The sequence below is a fragment of the Sus scrofa genome, chromosome 1 (assembly GCF_054392235.1).
Source record: "Sus scrofa isolate SSC_HxYL_T2T_F1_AM1 chromosome 1, Sscrofa_HxYL_maternal_Yorkshire_Landrace_v2.0, whole genome shotgun sequence".
Taxonomy (NCBI): Eukaryota; Metazoa; Chordata; class Mammalia; order Artiodactyla; family Suidae; genus Sus; species Sus scrofa.
In genome coordinates this window covers 36,264,048-36,289,506 of record NC_139383.1, presented here as the reverse complement: position 1 = coordinate 36,289,506, position 25,459 = coordinate 36,264,048, and the positions used below count along the sequence as shown (strand labels likewise).

General features: G+C 36.7%; 1 protein-coding gene and 1 long non-coding RNA gene across 8 annotated transcripts in view; one reads left to right on the top strand and one right to left on the bottom strand.

Moving 5' to 3' along the window:
* Window positions 1-17,756, top strand: part of CENPW (centromere protein W) — a 447,800-nt gene extending 430,044 nt beyond the window's left edge. The window contains exons 5-6 of the transcript XR_014804105.1: window positions 15,061-15,159; window positions 16,904-17,756. The gene's annotated coding sequence lies outside the window, so the exon portion shown is untranslated. The remainder of the gene's footprint in view (window positions 1-15,060; window positions 15,160-16,903) is intronic.
* The window catches only part of LOC110260187 (uncharacterized), a 330,158-nt gene that overhangs the window by 130,227 nt on the left and 174,472 nt on the right, over window positions 1-25,459 (bottom strand). The window lies entirely within an intron of this gene.

Here is a 25,459-nt window from a genome sequence, read left to right as displayed (position 1 = left end):
TCACATCCAACATTTGTAAATGTGAAAATGTAAACCAGTCCTCTTTCCATTTGTTTTAGACTATTTTTAAAAGTAATGCCCTGAATTGCCATATTTTCTTTGTACTCCCCCTAAAGAATCTCCTCAGACATTTATGAGCTCCATGCATCAAATAACGTATTCCTCCTTCCATCATCACCCCACTCTCAAGCTTTATTATCTTAAACATTTAAGTTTATCATAACAGTAAAGATCCTCTACCTCTTTGATCAACTCTTAGGGGTATCTGCCTTAGATTTAGAAATAAGCTGTGAATGAGTACCCTCGGGTAGAACTTGGAAAATGGCATTTTTATGTTTGGATTTTGTTTAAAACAAAAAGCAGGAAGGAGAGAGGAAGAGAGAAAAAAAGAAGAAAGGAGAAAAAGAGAGTTCCTACATCCAGTTTACTATAGTTTTTGGTCAAGCTATAATTTTAGCAACAGTAAAAGCTGACAGACTTTTCATTGAAAGTTACCAGACACTCCTTTGTGTAACAACACATACCATGTGTTAAAGAGCAAACGTGTGCCATTCAATTAGGAAGAGAAAAAGTTTGTCTGATATTTTTTACATAATGTGGAAAAGAATAAACATAAAGATTTTTGATTCTCGTTTCGTTCTGTGACTTTCCACGATTTAAGCTGAATGGTGATGATGATGGTGAAGATGACATATCATTTACAATATGAGAACACAAGAAATACCTTCTGCCAATAAAAGATGAAAAAGGTGAAAAAAATGACAAAGTTTCCTGCCCCCAATTCAAAGATGAAGAAAGTGTAAAAGGCAGAGACAGGTCCTTGTATACATGCACAGATATCCATATATATTTATTTGGTCTATGAATCACATGTGGTTTATAACACTTTTGAGAGACTCTAATAAGCCTAGATAAGGAATCAGAGCCAATTGTACAACCAGCTGATTTGGTAAATTCACTCCAACAGCCAATCAAGTCCAATAAAACCAAAACGAAATAATTAGCCAACTGAACTATTTGGCTAAAATGGTTGATTGATTGAGCAGAAAAATATACCCCACAGTGCCAGGCAGACTAAGAATTTAGCCCTTCATAGGCCAACGAAAGGAAGGCAGCCTTTCATGACTAGATAAAAAAAATGGATCTTTATTCACTTCCTCAGTCTATCTTGGGAGAGACCAAAAACAACTCCTCAGGTGAGAAGTTTATACTTTTTAAAAGAATCTAGAATAAAGTATTATATTGTGCTTAAATTTTGATTGATGCCAAAGCACATCACTCTTCCCTCTGGCTGGCTGTCACTTTCAAGATTTATCTAAATGTTAACTGCTATCAACAGTTCAAATTTTCAGTTGGGTTCACTGTAGCCAAAAGCATTATTATATTAAAACATTCAAGATATAGATTAAATTGCATAGCAATGGCTGCCTGCCATCTTAACAATAGGGAGACATGTGTTTTCAGAGCATTAGCCATTGCTTGTTTCTATGCATGAAGAGGAAATATTGGTAAAATTTGTACTGTGAATGACAAGAGTAGGAATGAAAGAGTATCATTGAATGATTTTCTGTACTGATGAAGAATGAAAATTTTATCACTTTCAGCTTTACTCTTACATCTGTTTCCTGGAAAGAAAGAATTTAGTGCCAGTAACAAATATGCTAATTACAATTTGGGCTATAGCTTCAAAATCTTTAAGTAAATGCCGAATACTTTAGTTCAGTCAGGAAATTTGCTAAGACACATTTCTTCTGACAGCTGCCAAGGAGAATGTCTGTTTTTAATACTTGAAAGATATACCAGATTTGCACTTTTAAATAACCACATTTTTACAGCTCCTATTGGAGGCTTATTGAGCTCTCGACTATGTTTTCAGCATTGAATGTCAGAATGTAGCCTTCTTCAAACAGTTTTTATGGTGCCAACTATACAGCTACTTTAGACAACATTTATCTCAGAGTCAAAAGGGCTAATTGTTTTCCTTTTTTATTTCATGTAAACTCAGCATCATTGAACAATGATGGATGTAAATGTCTAACCCACTGATACCCAAAATGCCTAGTTTATGAGTCCAAGAGAGTACAGCCCAGCCAGCTCATTCATCTTGGCCATCCTCAGGGGCAATGCAGGTTTTCATACACAGATTTATTGTGTGGTGGTCCTCATTATTTTTAGATAGGCAGAAAAATCTCAATTGCTGTATAATAATCTCTTTATTTCTTTCACTTAAAACTGGCATAGTACTTCAAATGAAGCCACCAAATGGGTGACAAATGGGTAGGAAAGGTTTTCCAAGTCTAATTTTCCTACATGATATATTTATTTTTAAAAAACTAGTAAAGGTAAAAGTAGACTTCATTATAAAGGATCCAATGCATTAATATACTTCAAAGACTTGTACTAAAAAAATTAAAACAAAAGAAATAACAAGTCACCATTTCTCCCAATCCCCACCCCCTGACTCTGGCAACCATCAATCTGTTCTTTGTAACTGTGGGCTTGTGTTTCTTTTTGTAAACCCACTCAAATAAGGAAATAGGATATACTGTTTTTAGAGAAGTGATGATGGGTTCACTGAATCCTGATTTTTCTTATGGTACTCAAAAAAAAAAATGTTACTAGCAAATAATCATGTACCATTACTCATCAATAACCCAAAGTAAGGGCATTCACACTGTGCTGTTGATGATGGAAGCAGCTTTCTCCACTTTTTTTTTTTTTAGAATCAGAACACACACCAGTTTCCTATCTCCGACTCATTTCACTCATTGCAATTCTTCAGAGATCACTATACCTATCAATTTCATATTTTATTTTGTCAGTGTTCTAAAATATAAATATTCCAGATCAGGAGATCTGCACAAATTTGGAGATTCTAGTACTCTCTGATAAATGTCATTGCAATTTTTTCTACTTTGACCAACATGGAGCCTACATTTTCCATGTAGCGATCAACAGTCATAAAATCAGTATTCAAATGGGAATTAAGGACTTAAAATTTTGTTAACACTTGCATTTTCTTTGAACAAATTGAAATCTTTATTACTGGAATTCAGGAGGAATGAGTCAAGAGTGGGAAAGGTCAGGGAATCCAGAAACAGCTTTCAGGGATCTAAAGGCAAATGGATTTTCTGATGCTGCTACCTCACCCATCCCTCATCGTCTATACCAGTACAACTCAAAAGTGTGGTCCGTGGACCAGAAGGAGTATCAGTATCTCCTTGGGTTTATTAGAAATACAGATTATTATTAGTCTCTCCTCAGGTCAACTGAAGGAGACTTTCTGGAGGTATGGTACAAGAATTTCTGTCTTACCAGCTTTCTAGGTGATTCTTATGTATGCTAAAGAGTGAGAACCACTCTTCTATGCCAGATTCTGTGAAAATCTGTCCCCACTGCTACATTCTCTGTGAGGCTGTAGGGCTGCATGGATAAGATGGAGAGTAAAGAAGGTAGTTTTTGAAAACTCAGAAAAAAACATTACTTAATTTTGTTTCCATTATGCTATTTGCTAACTTCCTCCTTTCACTTTTCAGATGTTTAGAACAGTAAATTTTCTAAGTGGGTTTAAAGTGCGCTGGTGAATTAAATTCAAGACCTGGATTAAGGGTGAGATTGTCTTACTCCTTGTTCAGACCCAATGCATTCATTTTATTTTCCTCCACAAGATTCTCATTTGCCTCTTGAGTAATCCAGTGGAACTGTTCTTTCCTCACTAAACTTCAGGATGTACCAGGGCCAGGTCCAGGAACATGCCTTCAAAATAATTCTTCCCTTGGTATCTTTTCTGTTACAAGAGCTTGCCAAGAACTTGTTCTCCACTACAAAATCATATGATAATTCACTGTTTACTGAAAGTTTGACTGAGCCCAACCAGGGATATGATTTAGAAGACAGCAAAGTATTGTGGAAGATGCCTTAGTTTTAGAATCAAACAGATCTAGGTATGATTCATGGTCTGCCAATTACTAGCTATGCACTCTTAGGTAATTTAATTAATATCTCTAAATTTTGATTTCCTTGCCCACTGACTGCATTATGTTGTAATTCTTTTTTTATTTATTTGTCTGTCTGCCAATCCAAGGGTTTATTTGTATATGCCTATCTCACTACAAATAGCTGATGAAGTAATTAATGAGATAATGAACATCAAGTGTCTAGTCCACCTGGAGCCTTTAAGATATTTAATAAAAGTTAATTCTCCATTGTGTTTACTTTTTTTTTTTTTTTTTTGTCTTTTCTAGGGCCACTCCCATGGCATATGGAGATTCCCAGGCTAGGGGTCTAATCGGAGCTGTAGCCATCAACCTACGCCAGAGCCACAACAACTCGGGATCTGAGCCGCTTCTGAGATCTACATCACAGCTCATGGCAACACCAGATCCTTAACCCACTGAGCAAGGGCAGGGATCGAACCCGCAACCTCATGGTTCCTAGTCAGATTTGTTAAACACTGCGCCACGATAGGAACTCCGTGTTTATTTTTTTCTTATTCCCTCTCCTTCTGAGAATTCTTTTCACAAAGTCAAAGCATTTGTCTGAAGAGCTGACCAAAATGTGCAATAATAAGGCAACTTCAATATTATAATTCCTATGAGGGCAAAAGTGTGAAGCTTGCCAATCTAAACATTAGACCTATGCTATCCAAACTGGTGGCCACCTAAGGTTCTTGAAGACTTGAAATTAGACTTAAATTTAGACTTAAGAACGTCTAAATTGAGAAATACATATACATATATATATATATAATGCATTAGTTTTATATGGTTTCTCTCTATGATGAGGTCTCTTTTTATCAAAGTATAATTAATATACAACATAATTTTGGCTGTACTATATGAGGTAACCTTTGCATACTTTATGAAATGATCACAACAATATGTGTAGCCATCAGTTCTCAAAGTTACTATAATATTTTGATAATATATATATACACACACATATATATATGATACAAGATTTCACAGAATTGGCATAAAAAAAAGAATACAGAAGATAAAATATCTCACTAATACATTTTTATGTTGACTATGTGTTGAAATTGTAGAAGTTCAGATGTGTCAGCTCGAACAAATTTATTATTAATTTCACCTGTTTCCGTTTCTTAATGTGGCTATTAGAAAACTTAAAATGATACATGTGGCTCACATTTATGAGTATCTTTATATTTCTATTGGACAGCATTGATTTAAGTCATGGGGCTTTAATACCACATTTGCCACCAAGTAAATAGTTTTATATTTTAACTCTATTTGGCTACCTTAAATATAGCAATACCAATGGCCCCACATTAATGCATTTTCAAGTCATTTTAATAACTACAGAGAGGACAGCAAACCCTCAGTGAACTTGACTGCATAAATGTTCAAGAATTATTTTATTTCATTATTCTACTTGCTCTCAAATATTTAATTTGTGAGGGTCATCCCTGTACCACCATTTGGGGCATACTCTTAGGCCATTGCCTTTTACTATTGATTCATTTACAGTCTCTTTCTTGTAATTGGGTTCACACTTCTGTGAGGACATTTGTTGAATACAGCAGTCAACATTCATAGTTCAAATTGGTCCATCTAGAGACCCTCACCTCCCCACTCCCAGTGGACAACAACACTAGGCTCTTACAAACTGAATTAATCAGCCTACTCTAAAATACCTGTTTATTACTTTCATGGAGTCAGCCAATAGCCGAGTCAACTCAATCAATTAAGAAGTTAATGAATGTTTGTTCTACATTCAGCACTGCAGTAAGCACTCAACAAATACTAAATGAATATGAGTCTTAAGAATTGGGAACATACACTTAAGAACGTTTGTCTAGCTAGGAAAATAAAGCTAACTAAAATACAAGAAGTAATCAGAGAGAAATACTGTGCTACAAAGATGTTTCTGAATTTACGCATTAGAGTTGAGAAAGAAATATCAACTTGATATTTAATCAACAGTATCAAAGAAATAGCAACATCAAGTAGAATTTCAAAATGAGAAGGTTAAAGATACTAACCGATGAAAAAACCCAAGGGAGTTAACAGTGAGATGGATGTTTATTCACCAAAATCTCTTGGTCTGTAAAGGTACAATCATGAAGGCCTGCTCTGTTCTCCCTATTTACATGAAAAGTAGAATGCCAAATACAGGGCATTCAGCAATCACTGACTTAAGCCATCATCCTCAGCCAAAAATATCTCCCACACGCGTGGGAGCGGCAGCCAAGGTGTTTTGGTCAGGCACTGTGAAATTGCCTTGGCTGACTAGGCTTTATGGGATTCCAGCAAGGAAATAATACCCTGTCTTCTTGCTCCACTACATGCACTCAAAAGAAAGAAGTGATATCAAAGATTCCAAAACATCCTATCACGCATTGTGCTCCAACTCTCAAACAGTACAAGGTAAAGAAGTATAAATGCTTCTGGCCACTTTCATTTTCCAACCAATAAAAGACAACATTGGTTAAAATGTTGAAAGAAAACATGGCAGCTTACATAATAAGTTTAAGCAAGTGAAAAAATCTCTTGGATGGGACCACTTCACTCTATAAACATTGTGTTTGTTTAGAAGCCACAGCAAATTCTACTACTCATCAGGGATTGCTAATGGTGGGGGCTGATGTGCAGTGGAGTGATGCCCTAGTGCACAAAAGTAGGCAGAAAAGGTCAAGAGCAGGGTATGTGTCCTGATTATACCTGGTAGGTATTAGTTTAGTCATTAAGGTTTTTTCTTGTCTGAGGTGAAGCATTTCAAAACCCTTATGCTCTTCTTTTACTAGCATAAGTAAAGTATAGTATGAGACCAATAAGGAATGAAAAAAACCTTGCATCTAGCTGACAAGCAAGACTACTTCATGGTTTCTCTTTGCTATTAAATTAAATGCTACAGGGGAGTATGGTAAAGAAATAAAAGTAGTAAATCTAGAGTTAGTTTTGCATTTTGGTTTAAGCATAGGCAATTTAGCTGAAGCTCTCCAAGTCTTAGTTTCCCCATTAGTACAATGGGACTGATAATAATGTCTACCTCATACAGTCATTAGGAGCATTAAATAGTAAATCTACCTGATACAATGCTTGATACATGATAAGCTTTACTGTATGTTAGCTATTTATTAATATGTTTATTCCTGTCCTTGTTCCTAGTTCTTTGATATTATCTGTAGTCTGGAATGGGAATCAATGCCAAGGTTCTGGGGCATTTGGGCTTCCCTTATATCACATGGGATGGTCTCAGCATCTATTCCTGAGTGCAGAAACTCCACATTAAATAAGCCCACCTTCAGGGCACCCTAGATTTCATGTAACGTAAATAGCATACATGTACAAATATGCAAAAGTGATAATTGTTTTTCTTTGGTGAATCTGGGATTTCTTGCAGATAATTTTTTTTCTTTGCTTTTTATGGCAGCACCCACACATATGGATGGAGGTTCCCAGGCTAGGGATCGAATCAGAGCTACAGCTGCCAGCCTATACCACAGCCACAGTAACACAGGATCCAAGCCATATCTGTGACCTACACCACAGCTCACAGAAACGCCGGATCCTTAACCCACTGTGCGAGCCCAGGGATTGACCTCTCATCCTCATGGATCCTAGTTCCTGAGCCATGAAGGGAACTCCCTTGCAGATAATTCTTAATTCAGTTTCCTGATGTTTCTAATATTAGCAAACAACAGGGTGGGGAGAATGTGTGCATTTGGGGGGAAGGAAAAATTGGTGAACTGGCATTAGCAACTTTGAAGAGAAAGAAAGAAGTTAACCTTAAAATATATGGGTAACAACAAATGCTGGGCATAAGAGTTTGTAAATACTTAGTGCTGGGATAAATCCTAGAGATATCTAGTTCAATTCCCCTTACCAACTTCACACAGCCAGAAAATGAGACTCAGCATAGTTAAGTGACCTGCCCAGATTCACAGTGTAAGGTCTGGGCCAGGACAGAGGGAAACTCTGGCAACTTCTGGTGTGTGTTCCACAACAGTGTCTCTAGAGCTGAGGAACTATTTTCTTAAATAGCTCAAATTGAACATTTAATTTAAGCATCTTTTAAAAGTAGAGTCAATGTTCTTTCCCTGACTTCCAATTAACTGAAAAAAGTTTTTTCCGAACATTATAAATGTGAGTGTCTTAGTCCATTGGACTGCTGTAACAAAATACTATAGACCAGGTGGCTTATGAGCAATAGAAATTTATGTCTCACAGTTCTAGAGACCGGGAAGTCAAGACCAAGGCCCCGGTAGATTTCGTGTCTGTTGAGATCTTCCTTCCCGGTTCCCAGTCAGTGTCTTTTCACTGTGCTCTCACAAAGCAGAAGAAGAAAAGGACCTCTGTGGGTCTCTTCTATAAAGGCACTAATCTCATTCATGAGGGCTGCACTCTAGTGACCTGATCACCTCCCCAAAGCCCTACCACCTAATCTAAAACCATCACATTGAAGGTTAGAATTTCAACATATGAATTTTGTGAGGATATAAATATATTCATACTATAACAGTGAGAGATCAGCAACTTTAAAAACAGGTATTCTTTCCTCTCTTTGAAATTTGAGTGAACAGGGTGCAGCTGCTTGTTGTTTTCTATGTATTCTCTTTCCTCTTCCTCTTCTAGGCATTTGCTTCTAATAGTCTCCCTACCTGGCACACCCTTTCTTTCTTTTCCTCATGTATCTGAACACTCTTTCCTTTACAGATCAGGTCAAGCATCTTTGAATCAACCGCTGATTCTCCCAAGTTTCTGAATGAGACTCCTCTCTTTTGAGCTCCCATTTTTCTTTTCTTTTCTTTCTCCTTTTTTTTTTTTTTTTTTTTTTTCATTTTCTTTTTTTATGGCCACACCTGTGGCATATGGAAGTTCCCAGGCTAGGGCTTGAGTCGGAGATATAGTTGCCAGCCTATACCATAGCCACAGCAACTTGGGATCCAAGCAGCATCTGTGATCTACACCACAGCTCAGAGCAACTGATCCTTAATGCACTGAGAGAGGCCAGGGATGGAACCTGCATCCTCATGGATACTAGTTGGTTTCAATACTGCTGCGCCACAAGGGGAACTCCCGAGCTCCCATTTTTCTTTATTGGTGTTTCTCTAAAGGTACTTTTCACTTATAACATTATTTGAATATTTTATATCCCCTATAGTATCAAGCACAATGTCTCATGTGTTCAATAGTTTTTTTTTAGAAAAAACAAATGAGTCTATATCTCATTTGAAAACACCTTTGCCCAACTAGAAAGGACCATTGCCAATAACACAGATCCTTTCATAGCCAGGGTCATGAATCTGAAACACTGTCTCTCAACAAAATAATTTGTGAGAATTAAATGCTACTTAAAAAAAATTAGCTTATTTTCTTATTGTTCAAATAAAATGCGATATTGTCATTTAATACTGAGAAATCATCAGGAAATATTACAACCCTTGAAAAATGTCATCTTTGGATCAACATTAAATTCATCATAATTTAATTATACATGTTAACTATAGTATTCATAGAAACCCAATTAAGCTTAATTCTAATTTGATCTAGAATTTTGACCCTTTTTCTTACAACACAGCGAGTGAGAACGGAGGGCAGGAGAGAAGTGCACCCAAGAAAGCCAGAGGCAACAAAGGCCTACTGCAAGAGGCTTAATTCCATTACATAGCTTACCTTGCGGATTTGCAGGAAAAGAAATGTGTGTGTGTATAAATAATACTTTATATACAAATGCAGTCTTTAAAATGCAGACTTTTACTATTATATTTATTTACTTTTGTAAATAAATCTTTGAATAGAAAGAATAAGTATTATTAACTCCATTTTACAAAAGACTGGGACACAGAAAGATTATTTACTTCAGGTCATACATCTAATGAATTTAGTTCTTGAGATTACTTCTAATACGTCAACTGACTCACAGCCTTTGCATCTTTCTACTACTCTATTGTGACTTAAGAAAAATTGTACTCTTGTACATATCTACATTTCAATGTGAAAAACATCTCTTGAGTAGCAGTAGCAGCAGCAGCAGTAGTACTAGTTGCTGCTAAAGTGTCTTTAAATCCCTCAGTAGATTTTGTAAGAGTGAACTGACTTTTAAAGGGTCCCAGTGTTTTCCTTGAGCTTAACTTTATTTTTATTTATTTATTTGTCTTTTTAGGGCAGTACCTGCAGCATATTGAAGTTCCTAGGCAAGGGGTTGAATTGGAGCTGTAGCTGCTGGCCTACAAAAACCACAGCCACAGCAATGCAGGATTCAAGCCGCATCTGCAGCCTACACCTCAACTCACGTCAATGCCAGATCCTTAACCCACTGAGCAAGGCAACAGATTGAACCTGCTTCCTTATGAATACTAGTCAGATTTGGTACCACTGAGCCACAACAGGGACTCTCTCCTTGAGCCTAATTTTAGAGAACATTTATTTTTTCCTCTTTAAACATACTGAATAAGAGAAATTAAAGAATGCTGAGGATTTGATTTTTGACCAGAGTAGATATGAGAGGGCTTTAATAACTGCAACCAAAAAAAAAAAAATGTTTTCACATTAATGCAATGCTAAATGCATTCTGCTTTCATAAATGAAGCCACAAAAAAACCTCATTTCTACCAGCAGTGGGGATTATAAGCAAAAATCACTGGTTCCCTCAATATTTTCCTTCAAAAAGTTTTCCTGAAAGTGAAGAAATTTAAAGCATTGGGAACATTTACATGGCCACAGCTGCTAAGAGTAACTGTCTCTTTTATTGACTTATCCACCATTTACACAACTGTTTTTGCCTACATATCTTGGAATAATTTTTTCCTCTGTATCCCCCAATAAAATTTTATTTTTTGAGGGTGGATTCACATTTACTAATTCACAGTAAGATCTGAATAATCTATGAAGTATACATTCTTCTTGATCTATAGGAAGGACTGAGTGACAGCATTTTGTTACTGATGTTTTTCTCAAACTGTACTCTTTGTCTAAAGAGTCTTGTCTGAGTCATGAGCACCTGGGGTGTTTGTTAAAAATGTAGCACCAGACCTTGGAATCAGAATCTCTCTATGGAAGAGGCCCTGGAATCTGAGTCTAGTACGCATCAGAGCTTGAAAATCAGGACACTAGAGGATGAGGGTAGGGGCATAAGTCACAAATACAGACTCAGAATAGGGCTTTTGGTTAGAGAGGACTAAGTAAAAGCAATGCACCAAAACCAAATGGCTCATCTCTAAACTTTGCCTGAGTGCTTCTCAATTTCCTGTTCTGCAGGTTCATAGCACAAGTCATTTCTCACCAAAGATTGTTAACTTTCCTTATGTGATGAGGTTTCACTGGCGATGTGAAATCATTCTTCCAGACTCATCACCGGTGGGGTCTGAAGAAGCCAGTTCCAGACAGCCTGCTGGCTGAATGGCTCAGTGGGCAGTTATAACTGGGTTCTTCGTGGACCCCAGAAGGTGCTGTAAGTTGGGTGGTCTCTGCAAACAGTAGTTCAAGGAGTAGAACAGAAAACATTGAATGTAATTTAATATAGCACACACTCTCAACTCTGACAAGGCCCAGGTCTGATCTGTGTGAAGATCGAATTACCTCTCTGTCCGCAGAGGGACAACCCCTCCCCAGCCACTGCCATTGGCAACGTCTGTGGGAAAACTTCCTAGCAGCTGTGCTACCTTATCTAGTCAAAGGAGAGAAGAGGTCATCAGATTTCAGAGCTGCCAGTTGTTAAACCTTTATAAGAATCACAAAGATCGGGGTGGGGGGGCGGGGGGAAACCCAGAGGGTTTTAAGGAAAGATACACAAAAATAGTTATAATTCCTTTGAGAACATAATCCAGGATTTATTTTCTGAAATAAAAACCTGGAAGGAAAAAATAAACACACGTTGAACTATTAATGACCAAATATCACTTAGGGATTTGACCATGTTTTCCTTTCTATACTAATATTAGGGAGTCAAAGCCAGAATACTCAGAAAGATTCATGGCAAATGGAATTGAGACAGATAAGCATTTAATTAACTTCTGCCATATTTATTTAGTATAGTAAATTGGGCCACTTTAGTATAAAATAAAATAAAATAATAAATCATTTAACCTAACAAAGGAAGCATTGGACGTGAAATAGACTGCAAAACAATTCACCCATAAGATCTTCAAAACCAAACCAGAAGTCAATCTGGCCTAGACAGTGATAAATCTCATCTATATAAAGTTAGCTGAAACTAAAACAAGCCACACTTAAAAAAAATTTTTTTTATTGAAGTATAGTTGATTTACAATGTTCTGTCAATTTCTGCTATGCAGCAAAGTGACCCAGTCACATATACAAATTATATATATATGTATATATTATCTCTCTATAATAAATATGTATAATTCTTTTTCTCATATTATCTTCCATCCCCGTCTATCACAAGTGACTGGATATAGTTTCCTGTGCTCTACAGCAGGACTTCATTGTTAATTCATTCTAAATGTCATAGTTTGCATCAACTAATACCAAACTCCCAGTCCATCCCACTCCTTCCCCAAGCCACACTTTTAATTGATCAGTTTGTTTTCAGTTTTCCCAGGGAAAGCCAGAACTAAAACCTCAAGTTCTACACTATTTCTGGGTCCCAAAGTTACTAACGTTTTCTAGAAGTCGGTTTATTTCCTGAGGCCTCAGAGGTAAATAATGTCACTCTGCTTACCCACAGCCTCCCAAGCTGATCCCTCTATGGCCTTGAGACTAACTCTGTTTTACTGTTATCTTCCTTTTGTTTACCCCTATCTTAAAACTTAAGCTTCTTAGGTCAAGGGCCCTGTCTTTGGTGGTTTATACTTTCTGAAGCAATATACTCCTCTGTAAATAATTGTGTTTGGTCATCACAGGACACTTCAATTGGATTTTCCCATAAAAGAGAAAGTTCTTTAAAGAGTGCTTTATAGTTAAAGCACAACAGAACCCTTTTTCTATGAGGCCTTTCAATACATATATAAGATAGAAAAGTCTGAGGCACAGCAAAGCTCAACTCATAATAATAGGATGTTCAAGTATTTCTCAGAGTCTGGACTCTGTCACAGTATTGTTGGAAAAACCCTCCAAATCAGGTAAAAAATTATAAATCTACTAATCACTGTTATTTGGAAAGAATCTGAGGACAAATAGTTTATTTGTTTCAGTGAAATGACTGTCGTTTGGGGTACTAAGATACAATCAGACTTTTGCTTACTAGTAAAGGCATCGTCAGAGTACACATTGGATGAATTTCGTTTTCTATTTCTCCAGTACGTACTTATGTTGTGATTTCCATCTGGGCGGGGCATCAGAATCACTAAGAAACATTTTTTTTTTTTTTTTTTTTTTTTGTAGTTTTGCCATTTCTTGGGCCGATCCCGCAGCATATGGAGGTTCCCAGGCTAGGGGTCTAATTGGAGCTGTAGCTGTCAGTCTATGCCAGAGCCACAGCAATGCGGGATCCAAGCCATGTCCACGACCTACACCACAGCTCATGGCAACGCCAGATCATTAACCCACTGAGCAAGGGCAGGGATCGAACCCGCAACCTCATGGTTCCTAGTCGGATTCGTTAACCACTGCGCCACCACGGGAACTCCAAGAAACATTTTTAAAGAATTAAAACAACAGCCAGATATCAGAGCCTTGAGCCTTGTCTACCCACTGTTGGGCCTGGGAATCTGTGCAAAACATCAGAAATGGATCTGATTTCTAATGCTCAGTGGGGTTGGAAACTCCTACATAGGCCCCCAAAACTTGAGTGAATCTTTCTGTTTTCTTTTTAGGTCTGAACAAGCAGCATATGGAAATTCCCAGTCTAGGGGCTGAACTGGAGCTACAGTTGCTGGCCTACTCCACAGCCACAGCAATGTGGGATATGAGTGGCATCTGTGATCTACACCACAGCTCACAGAAATGCTGGATCCTTAACCCACTGAGCAAGGCCAGGGATTGAACCCACAACCTCATGGATACTAGTTGGATTTGTTTCCCCTGTGCCACAATAGGAACTCCCTGAGTGAATCTTTCACAAAGTGATGTCCTATACCTCTATGAAGTACCCAGTATACAAAAGGAAGGTCTAGGGCCCCAGTCTCAGAATTCAGTTGCATTCTCACTTCGTCAGCACACAGTCACCTCATATGAGAAGTTGAAAACAGCCTCAAGACTTAATGACACAAAGGACTAAATATTTATAATAATTTTGGGGCAATTGGAAAGTTGATGGGAACATAGGTGGAACTGGCTCAACTTTGTCCAATAGAGTCACCTGGGAAGCTTTATAAACAATATCCATGCCTGGTGCCCATCCCAAGAGCTTTTGGTTCAACTGGTCTGGGTGGGGCCCTGGCATCAGTATGTTTTAAAGGCTCCCCAGGGGATTTTCATGTGTAGCCAAATTTGGGATCTACTGGAAAAGATGAAGCATGCCCTTTGTAGAATTACTATTTCATCCTATCCAGAGGATCAATGAAGCACTTGTATATCCAGGTACATTGCCTAAATTTTTGATATCGAAGTCTTAGAACAGTATTTTGGAGTAAGTAGTAAAATTCTCATTCAGCAGATGAAGAAATAGAAAATACAGCAGAGCCTTCCTACTTGAAGTGTGGTCCATGTATCAGCAGCCACAGTATCATCTAGGAGCTTGTTAGAAATGCAGAATACCAGCACCCAAGCCAGGTTTTCTGAATCAGAATCTAGTATTTTAACAATACACCCTCAGTGATTTGTCTTCACGTCAAAGTTTGAACGGCACACTGTTCTAGGGAGGACTCATACTCATGAGGCTTCTCATAGGAGTGAATGAGCCTCCCCTGAATACAAACTGCCTTGCATATGGAACTCTTTGGTATCAGTTTGTTCCAATATAAAGACTTACTTCAAGTGAGCATAACTCACATGGGGCTATATTGCCTGATCCCCTACTGGGCTTTTTCAGTCAAAGAGCTGTATATATATTATATTACCCCCCAAAAAAGATCTTTTTTAGAGACTCCAACACAAGAATGGAATAATCTGTAAGAGGTTGATTATTGTGTGATGCCCCGAACTAATGGTTTATGTTATCTACTTTGACCTTTGGCTATGTCTGATATCCCAGCCTTTGCTTGAACCCTCAACTCCTGGCCTTGACCCCGTCTCATCCTAAACTTCAGCAGAACAAAAGATAAAAGTTCTACATATAGATGAAGTACTTATGGTAAGTAGTGTTAATTCACTTATTTTCACTAACATTGTGCTGGATGTTAGGATGAATAGGGTGTTAAGACGAATAAGATAGCATTCCTGATTGTAACTAACCGATGAATTAATGGGAGAGAGAGACAATAATTGACCATTACAATATGTGTGACAAATGAGAATTCCATATGTTCATGAAGGCATGATAAGATCTATACTTTGTTACAATGCTTGTTGGAGTATGAGTTACAGCAACCTTCCTGCAAGCAGTTTGGTAATAAGTACTCAAAATTTTAAAATGTTCTTGAATTTGGATGGTTTATACATGACACATTAAGGAGCCCTTGTATGAGGTCTAGTAGGGAGGACGGGATCAGAGTTATATTTCAGAAAGTTTACTTTGGCTTAATGTAGGGAATGGATTGGAGGGGGGGTGCAGGATTGGAAGCAAGGAGATTAATTAATAAGCTATCATAGCAACCCAACATTTTTCTAATCTAAAAAAAGATGAGGACCTGGAATAGGGCCATGATTATGTCCGGCTTATTTGAGCCTGATATGGTTCTAGTCTTACCTCAAAAGTGCCTCTTCTAGTCCTGAGATGGAGTATCACAAGAAAGATTTACAAAGATGTTTACTGATGCAATGCTTATAATATTAAAAAAATTGTACACACTAAATATCCAAGTTACCCTTAAACAAATCGTAACATGTCAATTTGATGGAACGTATAGTTATTAAAATAGTATTTATAAAAAATTTAATGAAGTGGGACTAAGCATATAACACCCTATGCTATAGCTCTCTGTTGTGTGTCACTATAAACATTTTGGAAATCATATGATATCCTGTAACACCTGGGCAACCTCCTAGACCACTTCTACATCTTCAGTGTTGAAATTTTGTAATTCCCTATTGATGTTTATTCTCGCTCAGTTACTTGCTTGCACTGTTCTATTTGACACATTAACACAGTAGCTTATTCTTCCATCTCCACTGTTTCCCTGCTTCATTCTATTTCATTTCATCTCCTCTTTCCTTTCCCTATCTTATTTTTCAAGTCTCAATATAGACCTTTAAATTTGAGTTTCCTTCACCAATATTGGTTTTTGACTTGTGAGTTTTCTAGACCAAAATCTAATGTGGATATGAAGTAGTGCTATAGTAATATGACAATTAGAGCCATGTTCTGAGCCAGGCATCCTCTAAACCTTTCTCAAATTCTCTTCCAAGAAAGCTCCTTTGCCATCAGGAGTTGCCTGCATCATACTAAAAACCTCTGATCACTCAGACTTAAAACATTTTATTCTGCAGAAGCTACCAGCTGTGATTTCCCACCACCCATGTGCCAAGTGTTGCACTAAACACTAGAGACACAGGGTGACTAAACCTTCTGTCTTTTAGACTCTCTCTTTCAAAACCCACAGTATAAAGGGGGATCAGACAACTACACGAATAATTACAATGTAGTATAATAGATACAATATATAAACATTGCATTAATGTTTTTTAAAAAGCTGCAGCATGAATTGAGTTGTCAGTCTTAAATGCCAGCAGTCACTTCCTCCTAGGAATGGCCACACTTGTCACACAGTATGTGACAAGGCAGTGCCTCAGTGCATACATATATATACACTTAAATGCCAATGGATGGTCTACTTCATATTTGTAGCATTTTCATCCGGTAGTGGATGCATACACTGGACTGTGAATTTTCCATCAGTTTCTTTTCTTTCTTTCTTTCTTTTTTTTTCTGTCTCTAGGTTTTCACCACTTATTGACTTACCCTTTAAGAATATGGAAGTGGAAAATTATTTTCCTACTAGAGAAGAAAACAATAAAATGAAGGAAACTTCAGGGACTCTCTATAAAATGGCTGGTTGCAAGACTGTGATTTTGATGCCTTCATTAGCAATTCCTCACTCCACACCAAAGACATCATGTAAGGTTAGCGCCACTGTGTTTCCATTGACACTTGGATAGGAAGATGTTTGGTTCGTCTTTTCTCCCTTTGTGCTGTGAGAATCTGTAAGTCTTCAGCGTGCATTTAAGGCAACAATGGATCTTCCAAAATCAGCTCTTCGTATGCAGTGTAAAATGAAGCCTATATTATAATGATGATATTACCAGTACCAAAGTCATCCTTACAGTGTTTTGTAAACAACTAACTGCTTCTCCGACATGTTATTTGGTTATCACAATAGCTCCACGAAGTCAGTAGAACTGGTGTTTTTATGTTCACTTTTCTTGTAAGAAAATCTGGCTTGCTCAGGCACACAGTAGTAAAATCCAGATCCAGCATCTTAATACAGATATGTTAATATCCGTATTTGGAAGTCTGAGAAATCCTGTATTGCTCAAGAGATTTTTCCTATTTGTGGTACACAAGGCTTCTCCAAGCTCCACATGTCTTTTATTTCCTAGACTTGCAAAAGGAACAATAACCTCCATGCGGAGGCTTTCTTAGAGAAGAAATATTATTTCAACGTATTGTAGTAAAGAGCTCTCTTCTGATTCCTAGAGAAATAAAACATGCCTTATTTTTACTTTCTTAATAAATTACTTGCAGGACAAGGGAAAACAGACAAAACAAAAACTCATCCAAAATAAAGAAAACCTCCAGATTTTTTTGTGAAATATTATATCCTGACAGACAGCATGGGTTTGTGGATGAAGCCTGAGTTTAGAAGTCAGTTGCACTGGCAGCCCCAGCTCCTCTTGGCTTGTTCCAATTTTCCTTTTATCATAGCACTTGTCACCTTCTCACGTACCACATAACTTACACTTTAATTATTTTGATTTATTGTCTCTCTTCTCTAACTTGAATATAAGTTCCAAGTGGGCAGGGATCTTTCTTTTATTCTCTGAAGTATCCCAGCACTAGCACAGTGTCTGGCATATCGTAGGAACATAATAGTATTTTCTGACTGAATGGAATGAATAAATGAATGAAGTACCTGGGTTGGAATTCTCACTCTACCACTTACAAACAGCAGAACTTAGGGATGTTATTTAACATTTCTGAGCTCTGTGTGCGTGTTAAAATGTACATAAGAGTTACCATTTTAACCATTTTCAGGTATGCAGTTCTGTGACATTTAATGCATTAATAGCGTTCTAAACCATCACCACCATCTATCTCCAGAACTTTTTCATCTTCCCCCAACTGAAACTCCGTATCTATTAAATAACTCCTCCTCTTAGTCCTTAGCAACATCCTTCTTCTTCTTCTTCTTTTTTTTTTTTTTTGTCTCTATGAAGTTAACTATACTCATATAAATGAAGTCATACCGGATTCATCGTTTTGTGACTGGCTTATTTCACTTAGTATAGTGTCCTTAAGACTCATGATGTTGTGGCATGTGTCAGAATTTCTTTTCTTTTTAAGGATGAATAATATTTCATTGTATGTGTATACCACATTTTGTTTACCCATTCATTCCATGATAGATACATGGGTTGCATCCAGCTTTTGGCCATTGTGAAAAATACTGCTCTGAACATCACTGTGCAATTATCTGAGTCTCTATTTTTTTTTTTTTTTTTGCCTTTTCCAGGGCCACACATGTGGCATATGGAGGTTTCCAGGTTAGGGGTCTAATCGGAGCTGTAGCTGCCGGCCTATGTCACAGCCACAGCAACGCGGGATCCGAGCCGCGTCTGTGACCTACATCACAGCTCACAGCAATGCCGGATTTTTAACCCACTGATCAAGGCCAGGGATTGAACCCACAACCTCATGGTTCCTAGTCGATTTGTTAACCACTGCGCCACGACGGGAACTCCTGAGTCCCTGTTTTCAATTCTTTGGCAGGTACACTTAGAAGAAGAATTACTAGATCATATGGTAATTCTATTTTTAATTTTTTGAGGAAACCCTATGCTGTTTTTCACAGTGGCATTTTACAGATCCACCAGCAAAACACAAGAATTCTTTTTTCTCCACATCCTTGCCAAAACTTGTACTTCCTAATAAGTGTGAAGGAAATCTTTCTGAGTTTTAATAGCTTCATCTTTACAGTGGGGATATACGAAGAGACTTTGTGACCAGAGCAGTTCTAGCACAGAGTATTACTCAAAAGATAATTTTTAAAATTTATTGTTATATTAGGGAAGAAAAATTCCACATAAATGTTAAGAAAGTCACTTCCACTTTTCCTGTTATTATCTAAAATTCACTCAATCTGGTATAGACATATATCAGACAGAACATATAGGAGAGGACAGAAAGTTTTATTATTTATTTATTTATTTTTTTAATAATGATTTTTATTTTTTCCATTATAGTTGGTTTATAGTGTTCTGTCAATTTTCTATTGCTCAGCAATGTGACCCAGAGAAAGCTTTATTTTTATTTTTCTCTTTTCACCAATGAAAAAGACAATTACTAACTGGATCTAATGGAAAGAGTCCAAAGGATTACAAACTGAAACATAATTTTGGTGATTTATATTTTCTTTTAGTGAGGAGGAACTGTGAGGAAAATTAAATAAATCACGTCAATGTGGTTCATATATTTATAGCACTTCCCTTGAACTAAAACATGAAATTGTTTCAGCTGATCATATATTTTTAACAAATTACTGAAATTAGATACTTTATTCAAGTGAACCATTATTTGACTGATTTCATCATTCTATTATTTAAGAACATTACAATTCTTCTTTCTGTCCCTGGTCTAGACTTAAACAAAAATTTTGGGGCTCAGGAAATTTAACCTCAATATTCAATTTAATCCGTTTCAATTCTGCAAAAGTTTATCAAACAGACATCATGTGCAAAGCATGTATGGAATGCAAAGAATAAGATTCAACCTATATACTTTTAAGAGTGAATTTGATCATCATTATTTTAAAAGTTACCAAATACTAAGAGGATTAGATCAATATGGCAGAATGAACACATATTTCTGCCTCTTTTTATACCTCAGGTATCATAAACAAAAAGAAATTATTTCTTTCATATTTATATTTCTAACTATACGTGTGTGTGTGTGTATCACTGTCTTTTTACAAAGATAGTAAGAGAGGGAATATAATGATCTTTATTTTAACAGTTTCAAATTAGTTAAAAGAGGATCGGATCAAGATGGAGAAAGGAACATATATGTCTCACTGCTCTTCAGTCTAAAATATCATGAAATAAAAAATAAATTTATATTTCAAACAATAAACCTGAAGTAGCCCTTGAAAATAGAAAAGATGCCTATAAGTAGTCTACATAATTTGAAGTAATTTTATCTTTCACCCAAAATCACCAAAGCGTTTATGACAAACATAACCAGAAGCAGGGAAGGCAGGGAAACTTAAATTTAAAATTTTCAAAAATCAAAAGAATTTTTCAATAATTCCAGAAAAACCAAAAATAAAGAAATTTTATACAGGAAGGCAAATAACTGTAAAAAGAAAGCAATAACAAAAAAGGGACAGATATAATAAAGAAAACAAACTTGTAATTATCCTCAGCTCTTTGAGAATTCTATGTCCATAAAAAATAGATTGTATAGAAGTGAAACCTCAGGTACTGGAATTGTTAAAAACAAACAAATAAACAATCAAACAATAAAAACTTTGAGAGATGAATTGAATAGAGAAAGGGCATAGCTAGATAGTAAACCCATGAGCTGAGGATGGAGCCAAGGAAATCTCCCAGAACACAGCACGAAGGAACAAAGAAATGGAAAAAATGAGAGAAAAGTTAATAGACAAGGAAAGCAAATTCCAACATCCGTTTAGTAAGAATTCCAGAAAGAACAAACAGACTGGCGTGGGTGAAATGACAAAGAAATCACATAAATCGCAGAAGAAAATTTGGATCTAACGGCACAATTGAAAATGCTTATGAAGTACCAAGCAAGATGAATAAAAAGAGACATGTACCTCAGCCACCGCATCGAGGGTTCAGAATTCCAAAGGTGAAAAGTAAAAGCCTGAAAGATCTGAGAGTGGAGAAAATAGGCTATCTACAAAATCACCCCACAAATCAAATGGACAAGAATCATCTCCTTGGCAACATTGAGAATCAGAAGATAATGAAGCTGTATCTTTAATGTTATCACCGAAAAACTAAAGTACTGTATTTAAGTAAATTAATATTCAAATTGGAGGGCAAAATAATGACATTTTCAGATGTGCAATGAGTCAGAAAACTTACCAGCTACAGTTGTTCTCTGACAAAATTACTCCTCAGTATAACACAGGAAAAAGGAGCTTAAGAAATGGGAAGAAGTAGGCCAACAGAAAAGCTAGTGAGCAAAGAAAACAATAATCCTAGTTATCCTGAATTTCTGAAGCATATTATAAAAATCAAGCACAATCAAATTTCTGGAATTAGAGTCTCAGATGATTTCAACATAGGAAGGTGGTAGAGAGCTGGGAGTATGAGCACTGGTGAAGGATTCAATTTATAACGTTCTCAGGTTGTTACCTTTTCACAGAGAGCATTTAAATGAATATAGATGTGTGTATTATATACCTATAATTATATATGTAATTATGGTAAATGATAAAGTTATATATTAAATCTAAGCAAAAACAGAAATAAGTTCCACAAAAGTTAAAATTTTACAAATACTATTCTTATATAAAAATTAGTGGTGTAAACTGCCAAAACCACTAGAGAAAAAAAAGACACATGTGGCAAAAACATGTGATCCATTTAATAAAAGAGAAGGAAAGAGAAAGCACAGTAATTTTTTTTTTTTTTTTTTTTGGTCTTTTTTGTCGTTTCTTGGGCCACTCCTGTGGCATATGGAGGTTCCCAGGCTAGGGTCGAATCAGAGCTGCAGCCGCCAGCCTACACCAGAGCCACAGCAATGAGGGATCTGAGCGCGCATCTGCAACCTACACCACAGCTCACGGCAACGCCAGATCCTTAACCCACTGGGCAAGGCCAGGGATCAAAACTGCCATCTCGTGGTTCCTAGTCAGAGTCGTTAACCACTGAGCCACAATGGGAACTCCAAAGCACAGTAATTTGACAAATAAGTTTGAACACATCATTAATCACAGAAAAATATGAAAGGTTAAAGTTTTCCATTAAAACACAGAGATCTGATGACATTTCTGAAAAATCAAGCTATACATTATTTGCAATAGGATAGAAAAAAAGTACCTAGAAGGCAACCAAAAACAAAAGTTAAGCTCTGTGGCAAAATTAATTTAAAACAAAACAGAACAAACTTTAGACTAATACGATTTAACAAGTCAGAGTCATTTTGTATTCTTGAAAACTACAATCTATTAAAATATAATAATAGACATTTATGTATAAGACAGCTAGCCTGGACTATAAATTAAAACTGGTATAAATATGAGAATATATTTTAAAATCTCATTATAATTTAAGACTATAGTATGCCCATAAGAAATCGAGTAGACAAAATATTAACTTATAGAGGATTTAAATATCACAATAATTTTTAATCGATAATAAAGAAATGTGCTTAATAAAAATCAAAGAATTAACACTTCTAAACAAAATAATTCAAGAATTCGAAATTTATAAGACCCCAAAAAACAGAAGGAGTAGCAATTAATTCTTCCCTAGAGGAGAGGAGATACAGAATATTTAAAATAGACCCGAATATTCCAAGCAAAAGTTATAGTGTGTGCAAAGCTTATCCTTCAGTTTCTGCCTTTATGATTCTTCAATTACTTCCTTGAAATGTGTTAGTTTACGGAAAAAACTAAGTTTGTAGAATTAAAATTTTACCAATGGAAGGAGGATGGAGCAAAGGTACGCTTTCATATTTAAATTTTCTTTCCCAGCTCTTACCAGTGCTTTGCAGTACACAGTAAATAATTTCATTTTGACTTCTTAAAAACACTTTTAGTGTTCTCTCTGTTTCTCTCTCTCTCTCTCTTTCACTCTGTCTCACCAAGGAAAGGACATTGAACACACGGCGAGGTGATGACCATCTCCAAGGCAGGGAGAGGGCTCTCATCAGAACTCAACCATACAGGTCCCCTGATTCTCAGACTTCCAGCTCCTAGAACTGTGAGAAAATAAGTTTCTGTTGTTTAAGCCACCCTGCCTATGATATTTTGTTATGGCATCCTGAGCTGACTGAGACAGGTAAGATCATAAACCTGTCAAGGATGAGAAAAATATTTGGGGTTAACTGCTTTATTTATATGAGAATGAACTTACATAGATATACACTCATCTACCAAGTATATTTTATAACTCATCAGATACCAATAAAAGTCCCCAAAGGATAATGTCTTATAACTCCAATAGGGGTCTTTAAATGCTAAGCTCTTTGGTAACCTCTTGGATTGCTCTAATCAACTGAAATAGCCTAGGTCCTGTGTCATATACTGGAGCCTCATAAATGCTGCTCTTGGCCAAATTCCCAGCAGCTCCTTCCACCCAGGTTTCTGTCTTAGACCCCAGAAATAGCTCACTTAACCTACACAAAACCATAGTCAGTACACAGCTCTAAGAAGTTGTTGCCAATATATTTTTTCTTTTTCTAGCTTTTGCATAGATACGAAAAAGACAAAGTATGTCCAGAGGCGTAGCACACCCATTCATTCTGGTTCTGTGGCCAACTAAATAGAATGAAATCTTTCCAACAGAGGGTGTCTTATGTATCACCAAGTCCACAGTTACCCAGCTCTCCTGAATCCACAAAAACAAACTTTTAAACCTAGATGCTTATGACTGAAAACATGCCCTATCTACTTGACTCTTTTGTGCTGCATGGCTTATCCTGTTTTCCATCTCTTCTCACTTTTCTATAGTTCTATATTTAATCATCTTGTAGTATTTCTCCCCTCGGTTACCCATGATTAGTTAATTCCATTTTAACTAATCATTTTTTTTGGCTTAAAATTTTTTTTCTGGAGTTCCCGTCGTGGCGCAGTGGTTAACGAATCCGACTAGGAACCATGAGGTCGCGGGTTTGGTCCCTGCCCTTGCTCAGTGGGTTAACGATCCGGCGTTGCCTTGAGCTGTGGTGTAGGTTGCAGACTCGGCTCGGATCCCGCGTTGCTGTGGCTCTGGCGTAGGCCGGTAGCTACAGCTCCGATTCAACCCCTAGCCTGGCAACCTCCATATGCCGCGGAAGCGGCCCAAGAGATAGCAATAACAACAACAACAAACAACAACAACAAAAAAAAAGACAAAAGACAAAAAAAAAAAAAAAATTTTTTTTCTTTCTCCCCATCCACCGATTTCAAAACATCCTACACTGTTAGGATGAAAAAAATGTAAGTGGTTAGATCCCATTCTTACTAAAAATGGCCTACTTCTTTTTCCATCTTTCCAAGAATGCCCACTTCCAGTCCTCACGCTGCCATGACTCACAAAGCTCCAACTGTTTTCTAAGACTTTGACTAACAAAGATGATTTGCCCTACTCAGAAAAAGATTAAGGATTAAGGACCAGAAGGAGTGGGATGAATAATCCAAAGAAGTTGAAAGAGGAAATGAAGTAAGCAAGAAGAGGTGATAGTTAGCCTTCATCCTTGAAAGGGTGGCTGCAAGACCAGCCTTGATAAATGGTGCTGGTCCATTCCCATTCCCTCCCTGCTAAAGCCCATATACCTTAGGAAGCAAAATTAAAGATGTGTGACTTAGACTGTTCTTCATAGGAATGATACTTGATTTAAGGATGACTTCCAAATATGGACACCACCATGGACTGCCTAATTGCATTAACAGTGAAGAAAAAAATAGTTCAGAAAACAAACAGCTCAGAACACCTGTAGTCAGTCTCTTGATCTGTGATTCACCATAAAAGGAAGAAAGCATATAGATTTTTAAAGCACTGTTCTTACCAAAAGTCCAAGCTTTGTGTTTTAGCATCAAGAATCTCCTGGAAGATTGTATAAAATTTTGGTTGCTTGCCATTAAGTGATACTGAGACACCAGCATTTACCATAGAGAATAAAGAATCTCAGATTTTTAGATATATCTTTGGTCATTTGTCTAATGAATTCAATTTCTTGGACCAGTAATTAAATTTCACATTGGCTAAACATTTCTGACTACAAAAAGTTAATAATTTAGCCTAATGAAGCCCTATGTTTAGTGACTGGAGCAAAGCCTGCCCTATTCCTGTCTTGGTCCATTTATTTGTTATATGACTTTGAGCAAGGTACTTATCTTAACCTTAGCTTCCTCATCTGTAAAATGAAGATAACACTTATAGGTGCTTAAGATTTTCAGAAAATTGAAGGAGTTAATACATAAATAAAACTTAGAACAGTTTCTGGTATATAAGAAGCATGCAATATAATTTAGCTATTTTTCTTAATAATTTAGTCATTTTTCTTAAAACTACACTAGGTCCCTCAGGCATCATTCTATGAC